The sequence below is a fragment of the Notamacropus eugenii genome, chromosome 1, assembly GCF_028372415.1.
Source record: "Notamacropus eugenii isolate mMacEug1 chromosome 1, mMacEug1.pri_v2, whole genome shotgun sequence".
Lineage (NCBI taxonomy): Eukaryota > Metazoa > Chordata > Mammalia > Diprotodontia > Macropodidae > Notamacropus > Notamacropus eugenii.
Window position 1 is genome coordinate 273193327 of NC_092872.1, and position 22443 is coordinate 273215769.

At 36.6% G+C, this 22443-nt stretch overlaps 1 pseudogene; it reads left to right on the forward strand.

The window, feature by feature from the left end:
- The first annotated feature begins 17677 nt into the window (after positions 1-17677).
- Positions 17678-18537, forward strand: LOC140517555 (uncharacterized; annotated as a pseudogene).
- Positions 18538-22443: the final 3906 nt, after the last annotated feature.

The window sequence follows — 22443 nt, forward strand, 5'->3', positions numbered from 1 at the left end:
TTCAATTACATTTCTAAGTGATTCTTGCTCTATATCTTTGGTGAGATTTTCCATTACATTTTCCAGCTTTTCTTTTCTTCCCATTGGTTTTGGTGTGCAGGCCATAAATCCTTCTCTTGTAATTCTCATTTCTCTTTTGAGTTATTCATGAAGTGTGTGCTATGGTTCTTCACATTTTCTTCATATTCCACAGGAAGCTCTATGTGTTGGATCATTTTCCTCGGTTTTGTAGTATTTATTCACCAATACATTAAATCATTTACTAGATCTGGAGGACATGTTTTCTTCTGCTACTAATGTTTCCCACATGTATATATATATATATATATGTATCTGCTGTTATGCAAGGTCTTTGGTCATTGTATTCCCCAACTCAACCCCCTCTCCCCTTATTTTTTCTGTTGCTCACTTTCTGACTCTCTTTCTCTCTGATGGAAATCTCCTTGGGAACTGGATCTGAAAGCATCTCAACCTTTTCCCACAATGACTAATTCATGGTTCACCAGTCTAGATCTCTCCCTCAAGAGAATATTAGATAATTAGAACTGGATCCACTTAGATTCTATGTTCTTTCCTTCAGGCTTAGTGGAGTGTTGTATAGTCCTTATCTCATCTCACCTCCCACAGTATCTTGATTCATCCCTCTGTTCCTCAGTTTTCTGACTTGGCACTAATAGTTCAGAATTTTGCGACACTAGCGCTATGGAATTGTCTGATGTGAAACTGACTGTTTTTCACAGGCACCAAAAAACTTCTGCTCTTGAAGGCCTGGCTATATGACATAGCTCAATCAAACTTTTATAGCCTGGAGTTTGGGTCTCTATGACACTGGAAAAAGGAAGGCAGAATTAGAGTATGCATGCGTGCATGCGTGCGTGCGTGCGTGCGTGTGTGTGTGTGTGTGTGTGTGTGTGTGTGTGTGTGTACTGTTTCTTGTAAGCCAGTACATCTACTCTTTTGGTGAGTTAGTACAGCTTTGCTTACTGTAGCATGGAAAGTGAGGAAGGAGTGCTAGATGAGCTCAATGTAGGCATCATGGAATCAGTGGAGATCATAGAATCATATCAAGTGACTTTATTTTAACATCTAATTTCTATTTTGGAGAGGTTTGGAAGATAGGGGAAAATGTCTTATCCTCTATATTGTTGTTCATGTAACCTGTTGTTGGTATTTGACAACTGTATGTCAATATGATTTGTTTTCTTTGTGTTATGTACTATATCTTGTGCATTTAAAAACATTATTCTGGGAAGGAGTCCATAGGCTTCACCAGACTGAGAAAGGGGGTCCATGACACAATGTTAATGTCACCCTTTAAGTGAGTATCTTCTATGTTCAAAAAAGAAGTGGTCTTCAAGTTATACATGTATAACATCTTTTCCTTAACAGCTACCAGCTGGAAATATAAGTCTAAATTAAAGCAGCAACAATAACATGTATGATAAATTAAAGTCTCCTCTTTAATACACTGCAACTCTGGGGGTCATTACTGAAGACAGAGTTTGATACTAATGTGAACTAATATGATTACCCCTTATTGACCATCCATATGTTTAGTATCTCTCTGTTCCAGTTCATCTTACCTTTTGCTACTAGAGTAGTTTTTTTGACATTCCACTTATGTTATATCACTTCCCTGCTTAAGAAGTTTCAGTCTTCTTCATCATCTCTAGGGTAAACTTCTAGCTCCCCAGGTCTCAAATTCAAGGTCCAGCAGCTTCTGACTCCAGGCATTATTTCTAAGCATTTGATTCCACATGAACTTTTTCTTATAATCAAACTGGCCTCTTCCCAGAAAATATCTGACATTTAAACATATAAAGTACTATGCATTACAACTATTGGTATATATTTTTTAATTTTTGGTCACTATTATATAGGTTGATGTCATCTGTCTCCTTGAACAGGAGAGAGTCTGCATTATTTGATACACACTGGTTTGGAAGCATGACATAATGAATGAGCACTGGACAGATATTTAGCCTTATAACATATGGCATGTATATCACTGAGTCTGTTGTGAAGACCCAATTAGATAATAGTTGTGAGCAACTTTCAAACCATAAAGCTCAATAGAAATATGAACTGACCATCCCATTTCACAAGTGCCGACAAAGACAATGGGGAGTTAAAGAATTTGTCTAAAGAAAGACAACTTGAGTGGCAATAAACACTGAGTTTTCTATGCCATAGAATCTAAGTCTCCTTTGGCAAGATGAAGGCATGTTTCATTTTTTGGTGAGGGAAGGCATTGATATAAATACAAAATAACTAATTACTATTTTGTATCCAATTCAAATTTACCTTTTGCTCAAAACCTACCTGCATGACTTTTCATTATATCTGATTTGATCTTATAAGTAACAAAGTCATCAAATTTAATGAAGGTCAGAGAATAAAGATTTATGTGGTACCTATGATGTGGCAGGCACTGTGCTAAGTGCTTTTTGTGAATATTATCTCATTTGATCCTTACAACTACTGTGTTAGCTGGATGCTATAATCATCCCCGTTTTAGACTTGAGGAAATTAAAGACAGATGATTTTTCCAGGGTCATAGTGCATGAATTTGAATCCAGGTCTTTCTGACTCCACATTGAGTTCTCTATCCCCTGTTCCATTTAGCTGCCCTTGGAGGGAAAAAACAAACAAACTTGAAATTAAAAAAAAAAAAAGTTAACTATTTAAAAATAAATAAAACTCTTTATTCATTCTGGTAACAGCTTCCTGTTGCTTCCTTCTGTTTTTCCCATGTCCTCATTTTTTTTTTGTTTATTCCTGAAATAATGTGTTACTGTCATCCTGACTCCTTTAGTGGCCTTAAACTTTAATGTTAGATTTGGAAATGGAAAAGGTTATGAAGGTTGATAAATATTGCACGCATCACATTCCACCTTTGTGTTTGGCCCTGACTCTTTGTGTTGTTACGAATATTAAGTTAAATAAAACTAGCTGACCCCAGCTGTGTCTCCATTATCTGGTAAGATCATTGCCCCAGAGCCAAAGCCATTAGCAATTTTATTAGAGAGGCCAATTTTCAGAAAACATTATGTGGAATCAACAGTTTAAAGATTAATATGGTTGGAGTGAAGCAGGGAGAAATCTAGTCATGTCAGGATGAAGACTTTGGTACATTATGGGAGGTAGAAATGAGGAGACAGGCTCTCAAGTAACTTCTCATTTTGCCTAATTATTCTTTTTCACTTAAAAAAAATCACTTATTATTTATCTTTCAAATTTTGAGTTCCAGATTATCTCCTTCCTTCACCTTGCCCACCCACTGAGAAGGCAAACAATAAGGTTTCAATTAACATGTGAAATAATGCAAAACATTTTCATATTAGCCATATTCCACAAAAAAATGCGAGAAAACTCAATTTGCACTCAGTGTTCATTAGTTCTCTCTCTGGAGGTGTATGGCATTTTTTCATCATCAGAACTTTAGAAAGGACTTGGATCACTGTGTTAGTAGAGGAACCAAGTCTTTCACAATTGATAATCATTGCAGCATTGTTATTACTGTGCAAAAAGATCTCTTGGTTCTTCTGACTACTTTGTATGTGTTCATATAGATCTTGCCATTTTTTTCTAAAACCACACCCCCATATCATTTCTTATAGCACAATAGTACTACATCACAACCATATGCCACAACTTGTTTGTGCATTCTCCAACTGATAAGCTTTCCTTCAACTTCCAATTCTTTGCTACCATACAGAAGGGCTGCTATAATTGTTTTTATACATCTAGGCCCTTTTCTTTTTCCTTCAGTCTAATTCAGGTACAGAATTAGTAGTGGTACTGCTGATTTAAAAGGTATGAACAGTTTTATTGTCCTTTGGGAATAGGTCTCCAGAATGGCTGTAGATGTTCACTACTCTACCAACAGTCCATTAATGTACCTATTTCCCTCATTCCCTCCAGCATTTGCCATTTTGATAGATGTGAGGTGATACCTGAGTTCTTTTAATTTGCTTTTATTTAATCAGTGGTGATTTAGAGAATTTTTTCATATGAGTAAACAGTTTTGGTTTGGTCTCATGGACAGTTGAATATGACTGAAACATGATTAAACAACAACAGCTTTGATTTCTTCTTCTGAAAACTTCCTGTTCATATCCTTTGACCATTTATCAATTATAGAATGGCTCTTAAGTTAATAAGTTTGAGTCTGTTCCCTATGAATTTGAGAAATGAAGGCTTTATCAAAGAAACATGCTGTGTTTTTTTATTACTTGATTGTCTATGGTACCTTTCAGAGAAATGTAGTTTTCCCAATTATCTCTTATAATTAGGTCTATATTTCTTTTTGTCTGAGACCATAATCATCACTCCTTCTCTCTTCATTTCATCTGAAGCATTGCACATGCTGCTGCAGACCTTAATTTGAACTCAGTGTATGTCTTTCTGTCCCAAATATTTCTCTTTCATATAACATTGTTGGATTCTGGTTTCTCATTGATTCTGTTACTTGCTTCTCTGTTCTATGAGTTAGCTCATCACATTCACATTCACTGTCTTGATTAACAACTGTGCATTTTCCTGTATATCTTTCTCTCTTTTTATTCTGTTGTTCCTCAAAAGTCTGTCTTGATTCTCATCACTGTTCTCCCTCTTAGAATCTTTCCCCCATGTCTCTGATTCCTTTCCCTTTCTATCTCCATATAGGGTAAGAGAGATTTTCAGACCCAGCTGAGCAATATATATTGCTCCCTCTTTGAGCCAATTTTGATGAGAGTGAGATTCAAGCACCACTCACCACCCCACCCCATACATTTCCCCCTCCACTATTAAGGCTCTTTTTTTTTTCTGTAGTGCCTCCTTTTTGTGAGGAAGCATTTCCCATTCTACCTGCTTTAAACTTCTCTAAATGCATCCCTTTTTCTCATCCCTACATTCTTTTCCCCCAGATGATCTTAACATAATCAACCTTCCAACTGCCTTAATAATGATAAAGTTCTCAGGAGTTACTTGTGTCATCTTCCTATGTAGGACTGGGAAAAGTTTAAACCCATTGATTACTCCATCAATAAGCTCTTATGATGACTCTTACATGTTTACCTTTTTAAGCTTTTCTTGAATGTCAGATTTTCTGTTCATCTCTGGTGTTTTCATCAAGAATGCTTGAAAACCCTCTATTTTATTAAAAGCCCATTTTCCCTTGAAGGATTATACTTAGTTTTATTAAGTAGGTCATTTTCATTTTAGTACTAGGTGTTTTGTCTTCTTAAATATTGTGTTCTAAGATCCTTTACTGTGGAAGCTGCTAAATCTTGCATGAGCCTGACTGTGGCCCTATGATACTCAATGTTTTTCATTCTGGCTGCTTGCAGTTATTTGTCCTCAACCTGAGAGCTCTATAATTTGACTGTAATATTCCTGGAAGCTTTCATTTTGGAACCTATTTTAGGAGCTGACTGTTAACTTCTTTCAATTTGTGTTTTTCTTTCTGGATCTAAGACATTGAGGGCAGTTTTCCTTTATAATTTTTGAAGATGTGATGTTTAGGCTTCTTTTTTGATGGCTTTCAAGTAGTTAAATTATTCTTTAATTATTTTTCCTTAAGATATTTTCCATGTCAGATGTTTTTCTAATGAGATATTTCATATTTTTTTTTCTTTTTTTTCATTCTTTTGACTTTGTTTTACTGTTTCTTGCAATCTCATGGAGTCTTTAGCTTCCACTTGCCCAATTCTAATTTTTAAGGAATCATTTTCTTCAGTGAACTTTTATTCTCTTTTCCTCTCACTTAGCCAGTTCTGCTATTTCAAGAATTTCTTTCTTCAATGAATTTTGTGTTTCTTTTACCATTTGGCAATACTGTATTTTCAAGGTAATTTTTTTTTCAGTATTTTTGTTCCTCTTTTACCAAGCTGTTAGTTCACTTTTCATAATTTTCTTGCATTGTTCTCATTTCTTTCCTGATTTTTTTCCTTTACCACTCATCTCTTTCCTCAACTAATCCAGAAATTCTTGCTTGCCTTGGGACAAATCAGCAATCTTCTTTGTGGCTTTTCTAGTAGGTCTTTTCACATTGTTGTCTTCTTATAAGTTTATGTATTGGTCTTCCCTGCCACTATAGTAGTTTTTGAGAAGAATTAATTTTTTTCTTGTTTACTTGTTTCCTAAGTTTATCAAATGCAGAGATTATGCATAGAATTATTAAAAAAAACCTGAAAGACAAATTGAAAAATCCTCAACTGAACAACTATATAGAAATTCTAAGAACTAAATAAGGGATTAATAAAATCAAAATAAAATGAATCTAAAAGTAAAACTAGAAGTCTATTCATTTATGGAAAAAAAGAGTAAAACATTATGTGATTTAAAAGAGAAAAGAAAAACAGATAATCTATATATAAAATTAAAAAAGGAATTATCATTATAATTAAAAGAAGTCATCAGAAACAGTCTTGCCTATTAAATTTAAATAATAGAAGAAGAGAATGCAAAGAGGAAATAATTGCATTTCAAAATCTACACTGAATGTTGATACAGTGATTTGAAATAAAATACTACCGAGTAGATTACAAGATCATATTATATAGATTGTACACTATTGGATAGTTTTGGTTTATGCTAGATATGTACGTTTATTTCAACATAAGGAAGCCCAAAATAATACAAATAATTAAATATTTATGAATAGATCAGTCTATAAAGAAAAAAGAATTATGTTCATAAAATCCCACATTGGATTCCACTAAAAACTCAAAAAAATTTCATTGGCACAAATGGATTTTACTTCATGTAGTAAATGTTAGTTATGTAAAGCTTAGAACATAATGGAGAAATCTTAGTGGCCTTTTGAATAAGATCAGGGCCTAGCATCAATGGAATTTAACATAGTGCTAGAGGTATGAGTTATTGCAGTATAAAAGAAGAAATTCAGAAGATAATCTCATGAAAAGTGGAAAGAAAATTGTTACTTTTTTCCCAATATATGAAATGTAATTAAAAAGAAAACTTTGATAGTCAACTGAAATTAATTGCAGTAATAATTTCAGCAAAATTTAAGGATATAAAATTAATTCAATAAAATGATGAGCATTCCTATATACAATAAAAAAACAATCACATGACAGGAAGAACTAAAAAGGAAAATTGCATTCAAAATAATTTTATGAACCATAAAAAAAAATAGGAGTGTTTCCAACAAGAGTCATCCAGGCATTGCATGAATCCAACTATAAAATACTCTAATTAAAGTAAATGGTTCAAGAAATATAATGGTAAAATGTAAGTACTATAATTCAAAAGAAAGTATTACTTAACAGAAATTATTTATGTTTTATTATATCAATAAAGTTCAATCAAAATTATATTTTGGTAATATAAACTAGAAAAATGCTAATAGAATTCATATACTGAGGAAAATTAAAATCTCAAGTTTACCAAATAAAAAAAAAAGTAGGAAGAAAGGGAGTCTGTCAGTTCCATATCTCGAGCTGTATTTCTCATTTTCCCAAAACTGCATTGATTGTTTTTGAGGCCCCCATTAGTATCATCATGCACTGCCCCATAATATCATCATCAGGAAACTCATCATCAGAGAGACTTATTTATCCTTAGTATTCATGTCTCATCAATAATCTTATTTGTTTCTTCTCTATTTACGAAGCACTGAAACATGGACCAAAACAGTTTTTTTTGTTGTTTAGTTATGTCAAACTCTTCATTATTCCACGTGTTGTTTTCCTGGCAAAGACTGGAGTGGCTTCACATTTATTTCTGTACCTCATTTTATAGATAAAAAAAACAAAAACAAAAACAAAAACTGAGGCCAACAAGGCTAAGTGATTTGGCCAGGGTTACACAGCTAACAGATCTCTGGAGTCAGGGTTTAACTCAGAAATAGGAGTCTTCCTACTTTAGGCCCAGCATTCCATCCACTGTCCCACTTAGCTGCAATCCCAAATTTCCTTAACAACAAATGCTATTTTTTCTTAAGAAGAAAAAGCAATATATAGGTCTATTTCATTGTATCGCTTTTTGCTAACATCCTGAAAGCTCCTTTCCCCTTTCTATGTAGATGCCTCAAATTCCCACTCATCTCTTCATTTGCCACCAACTGTTCTAGCCCCAACTCAGGTACTATTTGCCCCCCCTACACACTCTGCAGCCTCCTTTTGTGTATTGTTTTCCTCTCATTACATTGTTTGTTCCTTGAGGCTAAGAACCATCTTTTTATTTGTATCTTCAGCACTTAGTACACTGACTGGCATGTATTAGATGCTTAATAAAGTATATTGTATCATATAACAGATCAATGAACAACAATCTTTTAAAATATATATTTTATTTCAATTAATGTTTACTAACTATATGAAAAAACTTAACCCTTATCTTTTTTAAATGTTGAGTTCCAAATTCTCTTCCTCCCTCCTGCCCTTCCCCCTCCTTGAAAAGGCAAATAATTTGATATCAATTACACATATGAAGTCATGAAAAAATTTCCAGGGGCAGCTAGGTTGCATAGTGAGCAGAGAACTGGCCCTGGAATCAGGAGGACCTGAGCTGAAATCCAGCCTCAGACATGACACTAGCTGTGTAACCCTGGGCAAGCCATTTAACCTCGATTGCTTCACAAAACAAACCTAAATCACATAGTTCCATGTTAGTTAAATTCAGAAAGAAAACAAAAAAGGAGAAAAATAAAGTTAGAAATGTGTATTTCTTTCTACCTTCAGAATTCATCAGTTCTCTCTATGGAGGACCCATTTTTCATCAAGGATCCTTTGGAACTGTCTTGGATAATTATCTTGATCAGAATACTTAAATCTTTCACAGTTGATCATCCTTATAATATTGCTGTTCATATGTACATTTTTCTGATTCTGCTCACTTTGCTTTGCTTTCCAGGTTTTTCTGAACTATATTCCGTGTCATTTCATATAGAAAAATAACATTCTCTCACAATTATATGTCACAACTTTCCTAGCCATTCCCTAGCTGATGAACATTCCCTCTAGATCCAATTCTAAAAAAAAATAATTGCTATAAATATTTTTTGTACAAATAAGTCCTTTTCCCCCTTTCCTTTGATCTCTTTGAGATATACAGTGAGTAGTGATATTGCTAGAACAAATGTGTAGGCACAGTTTTATAGCACTTTTATTCCTTTCTGCTTTGATTTTCAGGATTTCCACTTTAGTGTTTAATTCCAGATTTTTAATTTGTTTTTTTTCTAGTTTCTTTCTTTTTGTTGTCATTGTTGTTGCATGTTCATTTCACGGATCTGCTCTTTCTCTCTTTTATTGGTGTAAGAATGGTTAATTGCTTCACAATTTCAAGTGCATTTTTCTACATCCCCTCCATCATTTATCATTTTCTTATTTCTGTTATGTTACCCAATTTTATAGGTATGAGGTGTTATCTCAGAGTAGTTTTTCTTTGCATTTTTTTTATTCAGTACGGGCTTAGCACATTTCTTCATGTGATTCTCACTAGCTTTATTTATTCTGAAAACTGTTCATCTCTTTTGACCATTCATCAACTGGGAAATAGCTCTTATTCAACTCTTCTGAGTTTAAATGCTACGCTTTCTCCCTTGATTGTGCCAGGACACACCAACATTTTCTGGGAGAAGGAGAGGTTGAGGGTAGCATAAAATATACATAAGTGTTAGAGACACACTTGACACACAAAAAAGGTATCAACAAAAATTTATTAAAATAGAGTTCAGAGAAGGGAGCAATTTCTATGTTCATTCCCTTGAATGAATGGATAGCTTTCAGTAAGGCTGCTGGAAGACTACAACCTATTCATATCAATGGAAGTTTCTTATACTGTTCTAAATTTTGGACCTCCCATTACAATCCGTTGCCATATGACTTCATGTTGTCCTCTCTGATAGACTTTCCCTCAAACAGCTCATCAAGCCTCCACACAGGTTTCTGATCTCTAACCTTGCTGGGCTAAGTCACTACCCTGATCACCCCAAACTGTGGAAACTGAGTTTCTTCCTTGTTTTCCACAAAACTCCCCCTTTTTTGTCTTTATTAAAATTTCTGTTTCCAAACCTAAATCCAATCAATACCTCCTCACTTTCTTTCCCCTGTAATTCTTCTCTTCATCCATCTCCCCTTTATATGAATATGGGAAGGGAGCAATGTTGACCAATGGATTGACAAATTACAAGGGGGCCATCCCTTTGTTATAAGTACAGATAGAGAGATTCAAAAGAGAAAAGGTACATCAATGAATTGTCCTTATAGAGGTCCCTTCTCACACAGCAGTGTGGAGAGGAACATCATCTGATGTGGTTTTCTGGTCTGGGTGGTGTTCAAGCTGTCGTCAGCACAGCATCTCAGCATCTTCTTCCCTTTATCTTCGTGTAGAAATCCAGATGACCACTCTACTAAAAATTGACTTTAATACAATTTAGATGACCATTTTTAAGCTTTACATTCTTATCGCTCTTAAAAAATCAAAATTAAAACATTGACCAATTGTCAAGTTTCAGTAATTCACATTAGAGCCCACTTTTTACATTTTACATTAATTTACTATTCATCTCCCAATCAGGAGGATAAAATTTCAATAACAAATTGATAACAGGCTCCAGTACACATATAAACACAATAAGTAAACATTTTTAACACAGTACATATCATAAAACAATTCCAACTTCTGGTCATGTGATTCTTCTTTTAAAGCACTTACAAGATAGACTACAGAGCATTCTTCTTTTAACATTAACCAACTGCCTTTTCAGAGGACAGAGCCAAGATGACACAATAGAAACTCTCACTCCCCCCCTCATAGCCCATCAAATACCTGTAAAAAATGATCCTAAACAAATTCTAGAGCAGAAGAAGGCACAAAACGACAGAATGTAAGAGATTTCCAGCCCAAGACAGTCTGGAAGGCTGACAAAAGGTCTATTGCACTGGGCTCACAGCAGAGCGCAGCTCAGCCTTCGTGGCCACATGGCATGGACAGTTCTGGAGCAGGGTTCAGGGCACAGATTCATGAGTAACAGTTGCAGTTGCCAGATGATCAACCCATAGACACCAAAGATAGATTCAAAGGTCAGTGAGAAAGCTTTTTCACCTGGGTGAGAGGGAAGTGCCATCTGGCCCTGGCCCAAAGGCAGTGGCAGTCACTGCAACACCAGCATCCACTTTTGAAGCCTTCAGCCTAAAGACCCTGGGTGTTTTGAATGACTGATCTGGATCTCAGCCCTGAGTGGCAGTCCTGGGGTGAGGAAAAACACTGGCATGGTGGAGCTGGTGGTGACTGGAGAGGGAATCTTACTCGCAGATCCTGGGAAGATAAGAGTACTTGTGGTTGCTCACAGACCAGAGAGCAGGCCAGCAGAGGAGTAAATTCTTCATCCTTGATTATTCCACCTTGGAGGAGCTGAGAACTTACAGGTTCCCAGAGTATACCCTCAACCTGACAAAGGACTCAAAAGTCAAATAACTAGCTGGGAAAATGCCCCAAAAAGGGGAAAATAGTAAGACTATAGAAGGTTTCTTTCTTGGTGAATTGTTATTTTCTTCTATCCTTTCAGATGAGGAATAACAAAGCATACCATCAGAGGAAGACATAAAAGTCAAGACTTCTACATCCAAAACCTCCAAAAATTTATGCAATGGTGTCAGGAGGAGCTGACATGGAGGAGCTCAGAAAAGATTTTGAAAATCAAGTAAGAGAAGTGGTGGAAAAATTGGGAAGAGAAATGAGAGCAATGCAAGAAAATCATGAAAAACAAGTCAACAGCTTGCTAAAGGAGACTAAAAAATGCTGAAGAAAATAATACTTTTATAAATAGACTAACCCAAATGGCAAAGATGTCCAAAAAGTCAATGAGGAGAAGAATGCTTTAATAATCAGAATTTGCCAAATGGAAAAGGAGGTTCGAACTCCTTCCTCAGTCCCTCCTTAGATAGGATATATCTTGTTTTAGCATTACAGATGCTCAGATTCCCTAAAAGTCTACCCAATATTGAGAAACCTTAGCAAACTTTAACCTTCTTTACCTGAAAGAAAACTTGGGTTGAATTCATTTGAGAAGGATCCAGCTTGTCACTATTTCTGGGTCCCATGCTCCCCTAACCTCAACAATTCCTTACTATTACACTTAACTTTAAATCCCAGTCTTGTTCTCTGGAACAATGATTCAAACATTATATTTATACTTTGATTTCCTTTCCTTTATCTAATTATTCTCAATCCCTGCTTAGCTGAATTTTCAACTGAAGAAGAGATTTTGAATGCCATTAGGCTCCTTTCACATGGCAAAGCACCTGGTGCTGATTCTGTTCCAGCTGAGATTTACAAGGTAGGGGGACAATTGCTCATACAACAACTGACTGAAATTTTCCAGGTTATATGGGAATAGGTGGTTATCCCCCAGGAGTTCAAGGATGCCTCCATTGTCCATCTATATGAGGGTAAAGGGAATAGACTGTCCTGGGACAAAGAATGTCGCATATCAGGGACTTTATCTTTCCCAAGACTATACCAGAGTATCCATTTACCCAATTAATTGAGAACAGCAAGATATCACTACTTGCATTGTGCTTGCATCTTAAACTATCTGCTTTGATTGTAGGAACATATCATGAAGATGAAAAGCAAGGACCTAATTAGATATCATCTCTACCTTATCACAAGACTCAGTAATAGTCAAGTGGAAAAATATTTCTTTTCAGAGTAACGCAATGGGGAAACTGAGCCAGAAGGATCCCACTCCAGGCTGAGGACAGGATTGTTCCTTGAGGCAAACTTCTGCCTGTAACAGGCACATTCCTATCTGAATAGTAGAACACAATTCATAATGGTCCCAGAGGCTTTGCATCAGATGGAAGGTTTCACCAATCAAAATTTTGCCAGGATTTACATCTTAGATCTGAAATTTATCCTAAAAATGAATCACTAGTATTTCTTTGTCACCAAAATAAGTTTGTTATTTAGGAACTCCATATATAGACTACAACTTTAAAGCAAGTTTACCTGAGTTTGAGGCAATACTGCTTGCTAGCCTTACGCAGTAGCACCACTGGGGTGATGCTGTCAGGCTTTTCCAGCCTTAGGGTCTTTGTCCCCCCCCCTTCTTAGACAATAGTAAATAGTCAAAATCTTTTCTCTGAACATCTCTGAGTTCAGATTAGATCTTAAGAAGTCCTTCTGTAATATTGACTGGCCTTTGAAGGTGAATTTGGAGACCACCATGAGGCTGTTTTAAATGTATCACAGAGCTTGCTAGAACCATAAAACTCCTAATCCTCTTTATCTTGTCCCTCCTCTTCCAACCCTGAAAGCTATTTATGTACCAAAAACCTATGGTACATCATAACCACTTAGTGCGGATGTAGTGATTAGTGATAAGGATAGGATCCTAGAGAGATGAACTGAACATTTCCATAGCATTCTCAACAGACAATCATCAATCAATGCTGAGCTCATTGATCATTTACTTCAGGTTGAAGTCAATCCCTGCTTAGCTGAACTTCAACTGAAGAAGAGGTTTTGAGTACCATTAGGCTCCTTTCATGTGGCAAAGCACCTGGTGCTGATTCTATTCCAGCTGAGATTTACAAGGTAGGGGGACAGTTGCTCATGCAACAACTGACTGAAATGTTCCAGGTTATATGGCAAGAGGAGGTTATCCCCCAGGAGTTCAAGGATGCCTCCATTGTCCATCTCTATAAGGGTAAAGGGAATAGACTGCCCTGTGACAATCACAGCTGAGTCTCTGTCTTAGTCATTGCTGGCAAAGTTCTTGCTAGAGTCCTCCTTAATAGGCTGCTCCTTCACCTGGAATGGGGTCATATACCTGAGACCTTGTGTGGCTTCAGAAAGGGCTGAGGAACAGTCAGTATAGTGTTTGCTTCCTGACAGCTCCAGGAGAAATGCCAGGAGCAGAACATAGGTCTGTACACAATGTTTGTAGATCTTACCAAGGCCTTTGACGCTATTAGTCGTGAGGACTTATGGAAAGTTATGTCAAAATTTGGTTGCCCAGAGAAGTTCATCAATATTGTATATCAATTTCATGATGACATATTTGGCCAGGTTCTGGATAATGAACAGTACTCTCATGCCTTCCCAGTCACCAGTGGAGTGAAACCAGGCTGTGTGCTTGCTCCCATGCTTTGTAGCATGTTCTTTTCAGCCATGATGACAAATGCTTTCAGTGAGAATGAACATGGCATCAAGGTCAACTACTGTATGGATGGCAAGGTCTTCAACTTGAAAGGGCTATAAAGCAAGATCAAAGTGGAGGGAGTACTGGTGCATGATTTTCTTTTTGCAGGTGACTGTGCACTCAGTGCAGCCTCTGAAGCTGAGATACAACAAAGTATGGATCAGTTCTCTGCTACCTGTGCTAATTTTGACCTAATAATTAACACCAAGAAAACGGTGCTCCATCAGCTCCATCAGCTCCACACCATCCATACAACAAATGGAGAAGTTCTGAGTCCTGTGGATAATTTCACTTACCTTGGTAGTTTACTTTCCAGAGATGTACACATTGACAATGAGGTTGATGCATGCATTGCCAGAGCTAGCTCAGTGTTTGGGAAGCTCCAAACAAAAGTTTGGGAGAAAAGAGATATTAGAGTGACTACCCAACCTGAAGGTCTACAGAGCTGTTGTGCTGATCTCATTATTATATGCTTGTGAAACATGGACAGTCTACCTGCTCCATGTCAAGAAACTGTATCGCTTCCATTTGAACTGTCTTAGGAAGATTCTGAGGATCATCTAGCAGGATAAGGTACCAGACACTGAAGTCATTGCTTGAGCTGAACTGCTAAGTATTCAAACTATGCATCAGAGAGCGTAACTCCATTGGGCTAGCCACATTATTTAAATGCAAAATGTATGCTTGCCTAGAAGACTTTTTTTATGGAGAACTCTCATGGGGCAGGCAGTCAGATCGTGACTAGAAGAAACAATACAAGAAGACTCTCAAGGTCTCTCTCAAGAACTTTGGGTTTGACTGTGCAACATGGGAGACACTGTCACAGGACCACTCAGCATGGTGTGTCCACATCAGAAAAGGTGCCGTGCTCTTTGAATAAAGCAGAACTGAGACAGCACAAAGTAAATGCAGAATGCACAAATTTGGGATATTTACCCCAAATATTCACAGGGTCTATCTCCAACCTGTTTTAGAGCATTCTTGAGCTCATTTTGGTCTGATCAATCAGAGTCAAATGCAGACACACTGAAATGTCATGTTATCATGGTGATGACACTGTCATCTTCTTCAAAGACGAAGGGCAACAACCAGTCAACAGATCTTCCAACCCTCATTACACCTTTATATAACAAATATGGTTACAGATATAAATTTGGTAGGACTTCCACAAATCATAGATTTTGCAAGGCATTTCTTTATACAACAAATATTTTCCTCTCTTAAGAACAGTTTACAATTTATCACAAAACGCTCTTGAACCTAACTGACAAAAAATACAGGATAAGATCTAAAACCAAGGACTTTGCATAATTAGATGTTTCCTTTCACAAACATACTTTTGTAAATGCTTGGTTTATAGCAAAGATTTTAGTTAAAACTTCCTTCTTAATAGCAGAAATAAACTTTGTAACATCTTTAATACATCCTAAGAAGGAACTGACTTGAAAATTTTACACACACACACACACACACACACACACACACACACACACAGACATACGTGCTCTCTCTCTCTCTCTCTCTCTCTGTCTCTCTCTCTCACACACACATATGTATATACTTTCAAGGATTCTCATTTTCTCAATAGGAATTCTACAACACAGAAACTCTTACATACAATTCGTAACAGTTTCTTAATCAATTCACCATTAATTTAGAGATGCAATTCCTAATATAAAAACACTTAGATAAATTACTTTTTCCACAATATAAAATATATTTAAATCTTGAAGAAACCTATTATGCATTCAGTTGAATGCATTGCCACACCACTTTGCACAGAAATTCATCCCCTTACCACCACGTGGACCCACTCTGTCACGTGATAATCATTTAATATAACTTTTTGATTACAGAAATTTGCTGTAAAAGACGGATATTGTAAATTCTACTCCCATTGTCTTAAATAGCAAGTAAATATTGGCTTGGTATCTTTTCAGATAGAGTCATCTCAAATTTGATTGAGCTGTTAATCATCAAATCAAGTTCCATGATTTTTCTTCTTAAAATACTTTCTCATACCCTCACAGCTTTCTAAAAACATCAGAATCTGATCTATCCAGCAAACCTTCTTGTAAGCCTTTCATATTTTCAATCAAACCTTTATTTATCTCTCCAAATCTCTTAATCCCAGATTATTAAACCATCCTCCACATCTTAACCATATCTGTGCTGGAATTCCATTCCAGCTTCAACAGAGCAAAGAGGTTAGCTGCTAATCTTTTCACAAGCTTGTTCATTCTTCCCTAATTATACTCACTCTGTAAGAATGATACACTTTGGAAATTAAATCTTTTTAGCCAAGATTTTAAAGGAAAAATTTACCATTATATAGCAGACATCAGCATTTTCACTGCTTATTTATAAACAAATATAAATGTCAAATTATCAAATTTCTATGATGTTTTTAAACCCTAATCTATATGTAACAAAATCCAAATTTTAAAATTGTGTAGCAATTACATTAGATTAATGTTTCATCTAACATATGCCCATCCTTGTGTCAAACACTTTACAGTCATAAATGCTAAATAACCATATCTTTTCAGCTTAATCCTGATAGGAAGAGTACTCTCAGAAGCTGATCTTTATTCCTTCAGGACAGAATTTGACTTGGATCATATCAAATCTGGATTTATTATCATCAGTGATAAACATTTTAGCCCTCCTTTTTCCATAAGTCAAACACTCTTGCTACTTAAAAGAAAATCTTATTCATAACTTCATGTAATTAATCACTTCAAGGAAAACATGGTGGCCATTCTCAGATCTGAATAGCTTTTCAAATAGCTGAAACTCCATCTTCTGTCTCCTCTCCCCCGTCAGAGGCTCACCAGATAAGGAGCTCTCCCAATCCCATTCCAGCTTTTGAATGAGATTGGGGTAGGATAAAAGGGATAACTTCCCCTTGTGAAGAACACTGGGATACTCTGCTGTTCCACCCATATCTTTCTTCCCTGGAAATTTCAGGCTATCTATTAGAAAAAGCATATAAATTTATACAAAGACTTTGAAGTTACATGTATTCTTCTCAGATTAGCTTAATATATGCCAATATTCTAAAACTAGGTTTTAGATTCAGGCAGAGACCAAAGCAACTTAATTTAACACTGACAGGGCATTACTATTCTCCTCAGGCAGAAGCTTCCAGTTTCAAAAGATTAAATAAATGACTGCCTAATTACTTGTCCTCTTTGGCTTCATCTTTCACAATCTGGAGAGAAATGCTTATCATATTGAAGGCAATCTCTTCCAGTTTTCCTGTTCCTGAAAAAAAAGGAAGTTTAGAAGTTAAAGGCTTAATAATTTCCATGTCAAGAGAGCCATATTTTTTTTTTAAAGTTGAACTCTCTACAAAGGGTGATCTGAGGGAAAGGGATTTTCCCTTCCTTTATCTTTCTTTTCACATTTAAAAATCTGTCCAGAGTTCAGAATGCATAAAGATTTATTTAAAAGGTTTTCAGGGGTAGGAGGCAGGGGCTTCGGAACCTTCCCCATGCCCCGAACCCCCTAGTCCCCATGGCAGGCCTCAACTCCCTGAAGGCTGTGAAAAGGAAAATTCAGGTGCTGCAGCAGCAGGCAGATGAGGTGGAGGACTGAGCCCAGAGCCTGCAGCAGGAGCTAGATGGCAAGCGAGAGCAGTGGGAGAAAGCTGAAGGAGATGTGGCAGCTCTGAATCGAGAGATCCAGCTAGTTGAGGAAGAGTTGGACCAGGCCCAAGAACGTCTGACCACAGCCCTGCAGAAACAGGAAGAGGCAGAAAAGGCCACTGATGACAGTGAGAGAGGAATGAAGGTGATTGAGAACTGGGCAATGAAGGATGAAGAGAAAATGGAAATTCAGGAGACGCAGTTGAAGGAAGCTAAGCGTATCACAGAGGAGGCTGATGGCAAGTATGAGGAGGTAACCCATAAATTGGTCATCCTTGAGGGCGAGCTGAAGCGAGCAGAAGAGAGTGCTGAGGTGTTAGAGCTTAAAAGTGGTGATCTGGAAGAGGAACTAAAGAATGTCACCAACAACCTGAAGTCCTTGGAGGCTGCATCTGAGAAGTATTCTGAAAAAGAGGATAAGTATGAAGAAGAAATCAAGCTTCTGTCTGACAAACTTAAAGAGACTGAGACCCAGACTGAGTTTGCAGAAAGAACTGTTGCAAAACTGGAAAAGACCATGGAAGACCTGGAAGAAAAACTTGCCCAGGCCAAAGAAGAGAACATGGGCTTACATCAGACATTGGATCAGACATTAAATGAACTTAACTGTATATGAATCAAAAAAGAAGAATTTTGTTTGCCAGAAACTCAAGAACTCCATGTCCCTTTCCCTTGTAAGAAGTTTCTTCTATTATTGCATCTTTTCTTTACTGGAAATGTCAATACAATTATCAATACCTGACCAACATTTTTTATCAGAGAGGCTTTGGGTACCAGTTAAATCTAGTTTCTCCTTTCAAACAGCACACTAAAGCTTCTAGTTGAATTTATCTTTAAATTGCATTTTTTTTTCCTTAGGAGGGCAGGGTATTTAACTTAGACCAGAATCTCCAAGACTGAGGGCATTCTGTTACACTCTAGGTAATAGCAGGGACCCCAACTGCGCTACTGGATCATGCCTGGGTTGATTTAAGAACACAAACATTCCAAGTCACCCTGAGCCTTTTTACAGAAGGGCAGGGACCATCTCATAAAATGGGTGGGGACTTTCCATCCATAGTGACAAGGTTGTTTTAGGGAAGTCACAAACCACAAAGAATAGCCTAATTATTGTGGCCTTTCTTCCTACTCCATACTGCAGGGCAAACATCCTCTGAGCATTCACTGAGAAAATACTCTTTAAAGATAACCGACAACATCTAGATTTTTTTTTTTTGTATGAATACTTGAGGTTCTGTTTTTGTATTGGTCCAAATATAGATTGCTTGTATAAAAACCCAAATGCGACCCACAACTGATGTTACTTTCACTGTGTGCCTAGACTTTTTCCTTTAAAAGAGATCTCATTTTGGGATTTTAGGTGAGATCAGCCTATATTTGGACCAGTATAGTATTTTACCAACTTCTCTCATTTAGGAGTTTATTCTGCAAAGCAACTGAAAATCTCATTCCAAATAGAGAACATTGTTTATTCTTGTTCTGTTCCCTGATTTCTGTATGGCTGAGCATCAGTAACAAAGTCAGCTAGCATTCAGTGGAAATTCATATGGCAGCCTGTCTCTCTGGTGGTTGTAGCATGATAGTGCTTCCCATCATTGATTCCACCCTTTTTCTGTGCCACTTTCTGTGTCCATGAATCTGTTGGCTAGAGATACAAGGCTAAAGTCACTAAAGGAGAAATAAAATAAAATTCTAACTGTCTTAATTTTATTTTAGACTGCCATAGTATGGCAAATGGAAGGTTGCTTTATTTCAGAGGGATTTTAATCTGGGGACCAACTTAATAAAGACCAAAAACCTCCTGATTTAGATGAATTCAAAGAATCAGACAGTGAATATTTGTTGTTGCTGAATGGTTTCCTTGTGTACAGCTCAGTGCTAAAACATTCCTTATTCCACAGGAGTGTGGAACAGATAAGAAAACTCAAGTTTACAATTGTGATTCAAAATTACCCTGCTTCTAGCATATAATCCCAGTCCTCATTCCTATTTGTTAAACATCACATCACCCAGAAACATACTAAGAAATGTGAAGCTGAATGAAATCAGAGCTTTTCATTTAGATTGTTTACCAAATGTATCATATGTAATAGTATCACCTTTTTCTAGCTTTTGGTCAAATAAATTTTTACATAAACTCAAAAAAAAAAAGTTTTCAATTCTCTATTAATATCATTACAAAACACTTCACAAACACACACACTGACAAGACGTTGACAGTGCATATTCCCTATCATTGCTCGAATTCCCGGGATTCTATCCAAGTTTACTCATTAGCTTAGGGCCAACCAGGAAACTCCTTGTCAGGGATATGACCAAGAAAGGGATTGCCATGCTGAACTTCACTCCATCAGTAAAAGACTGACCTGGAGTGCAAGTTCCCGGGATGGCATGATCTTTGCCCAGTATATTGACTTACCTGGTCAGCCCACAAATTTCTTCCCCAGTTCCTCTGAACTGCCTGCCTGTGGTTCGAAATCATGTGGTTGCATAATTTCATTGCATGAATAGATTTAACTTACAGGGACAGTAACACTTTTTTTTTTTTTAGCAGGAGCGCTCTCTCTGTGTTTTATCTCATTTCCTCTCGTCAGCAAGTTTAGCCCTATGTTGGGTGCCAAATTGATAGAGACCTACTTGACATACATAAAGAGTATCAAGTAAAATTTATGAAAATAGAGTTCAGAGGAGAAGCGCCTTCTACCTTCTTCCTTGAATGAACAGGTACCTTCCAGTAAGACTACGGGAAGACTACAACTTATTCAAATCAATGGAATCTTCTTATACTATTTCTAAATTTGGGCCTCCTGTGACAACATTCATTGTCACATGACTTCATGTTCTCCTTACTGATAGGCTTTCCCTCAAACAGCTCATCAGGACTGCGCACATTTCTGACCTCTAACTTGAATGTGCTAGGTCACAACCCTGATCACCCAAAACTGGGGAAAGAGAGCTTCTTCCTTGTTTCCCACATAAGGAATGATGGATTAACATCTCCTGTATAAACCTTATCTCTTAGGAACATAGACAGATAGATAGATAAACAGATAGACAGATATATACATACATATATAGATAGATATAGATACACGTATGTATATATATGTTATATGTGTGTCTGTATATATATACATATATATATGCATGTACACATATGGTTAAAGCAAACACCCTGACATACAATAGCGCCTGCTATCACAGGTTCTTTGATCTGCTTTTCTGAAAGGAAAGGCAATTTTTGTGGGGTCAGTAATCACTTTAATCAAGAATATATATGATTTTTATTTAAATCTTCGTGTATGTATAGTTGCTATGCAGTGAATACAATTTCATTTAACAGTGGCACTGATTCAGAGTAGTTTTTTTTCCTTCTGTCAATGTTTTATTATTTACTGAATTCTTATTATATAAGTACTGTTGTTCAAGAAAGTATGCTTTTTTATGATTAAAAAAAATCTTTATCACAAATTAGTATCTTCTGTATCTTTTAATTCATTTTATTTATTTTCAGTGTTCTACAATAACTACCACATAACTTAGGTTTTTTTCCCCTCCCTCCCCTGTATATCCCCCCTCTCTCCCCAAGACTGCATACAATTTTATATAGGTTCTACACATACATTCCTATTAAATACATTTTCATTATAGTCATGCTGTGTAGAAGACTTAAAATAAATGGGAGAAATCATATAACAAACCAAAAGGTAATACACACACAAAAAATGATCTGCTACATTCTGCAACTGAATTCCATAGTTCTTTCTCTGGATGTGGAAGGTATTTTGCCTTAAAAGACCATTTTGAATTTTTTAAAATCCCTTGCATTAAAATGAAGTTCCACGTCTACCAGAAAAAACACTCTCGCACGCTGTGGTCATTGCTGTGCACAAAGTTCTCTTGGTTCTGCTCCTTTCCCTCAGCATCAGATTATATAAGTCTTTCCAGGCCTCTCTGAAGGCTTCCTGTTCATCATTTCTTATAGCACAGTAGTATTCCAACATTCATATACCATAATTTATTCAGCCATTCCTCAATTGATGGGCATCCCCTTGATTTCCAGTTTTTGGCCACCACAAAGACTGCTGCTATAAATATTTTTGTACATGTGGGACCCTTTCCCATTTTTATGATCTTTTGGGGATACAGTCCTAGAAGTGATGTTGCTGGGACAAAGGGTATGCATATTTTTGTAGCTCTTTGGGAATAGTTCCAAATTGCTCTCCAGAATGGTTGGATTACCTCACAGCTCCACCAACAATGAATTAGTGTTCCAATTCTCCCACATCCTCTCCAACATTTATCATCTTCCTGTTCTGTCATGTTTACCAACCTGATAGGGGTGTTGTGGTATCTCAGCATCGTATTGATTTACATCTCTCTAATCAATAGTGATTTAGAGCATTTTTTCATATGACTATAGATAGCTTTAATTTCTTCCTCTGAATACTGCCTGTTCATACCTTTTGACCATTTATCAATTGGGGAATGACTTGTATTTTTGTACATTTTGACTCAGTTCTCTACATATTCTAGAAATAAAGCCTTTATCACAGACACTAGCTGCAAAAATTCTTTCCCATTTATCCACATGCCTCTGAATCTTGGTTGCATTAGGTTTGGTTGTGCCTTTTG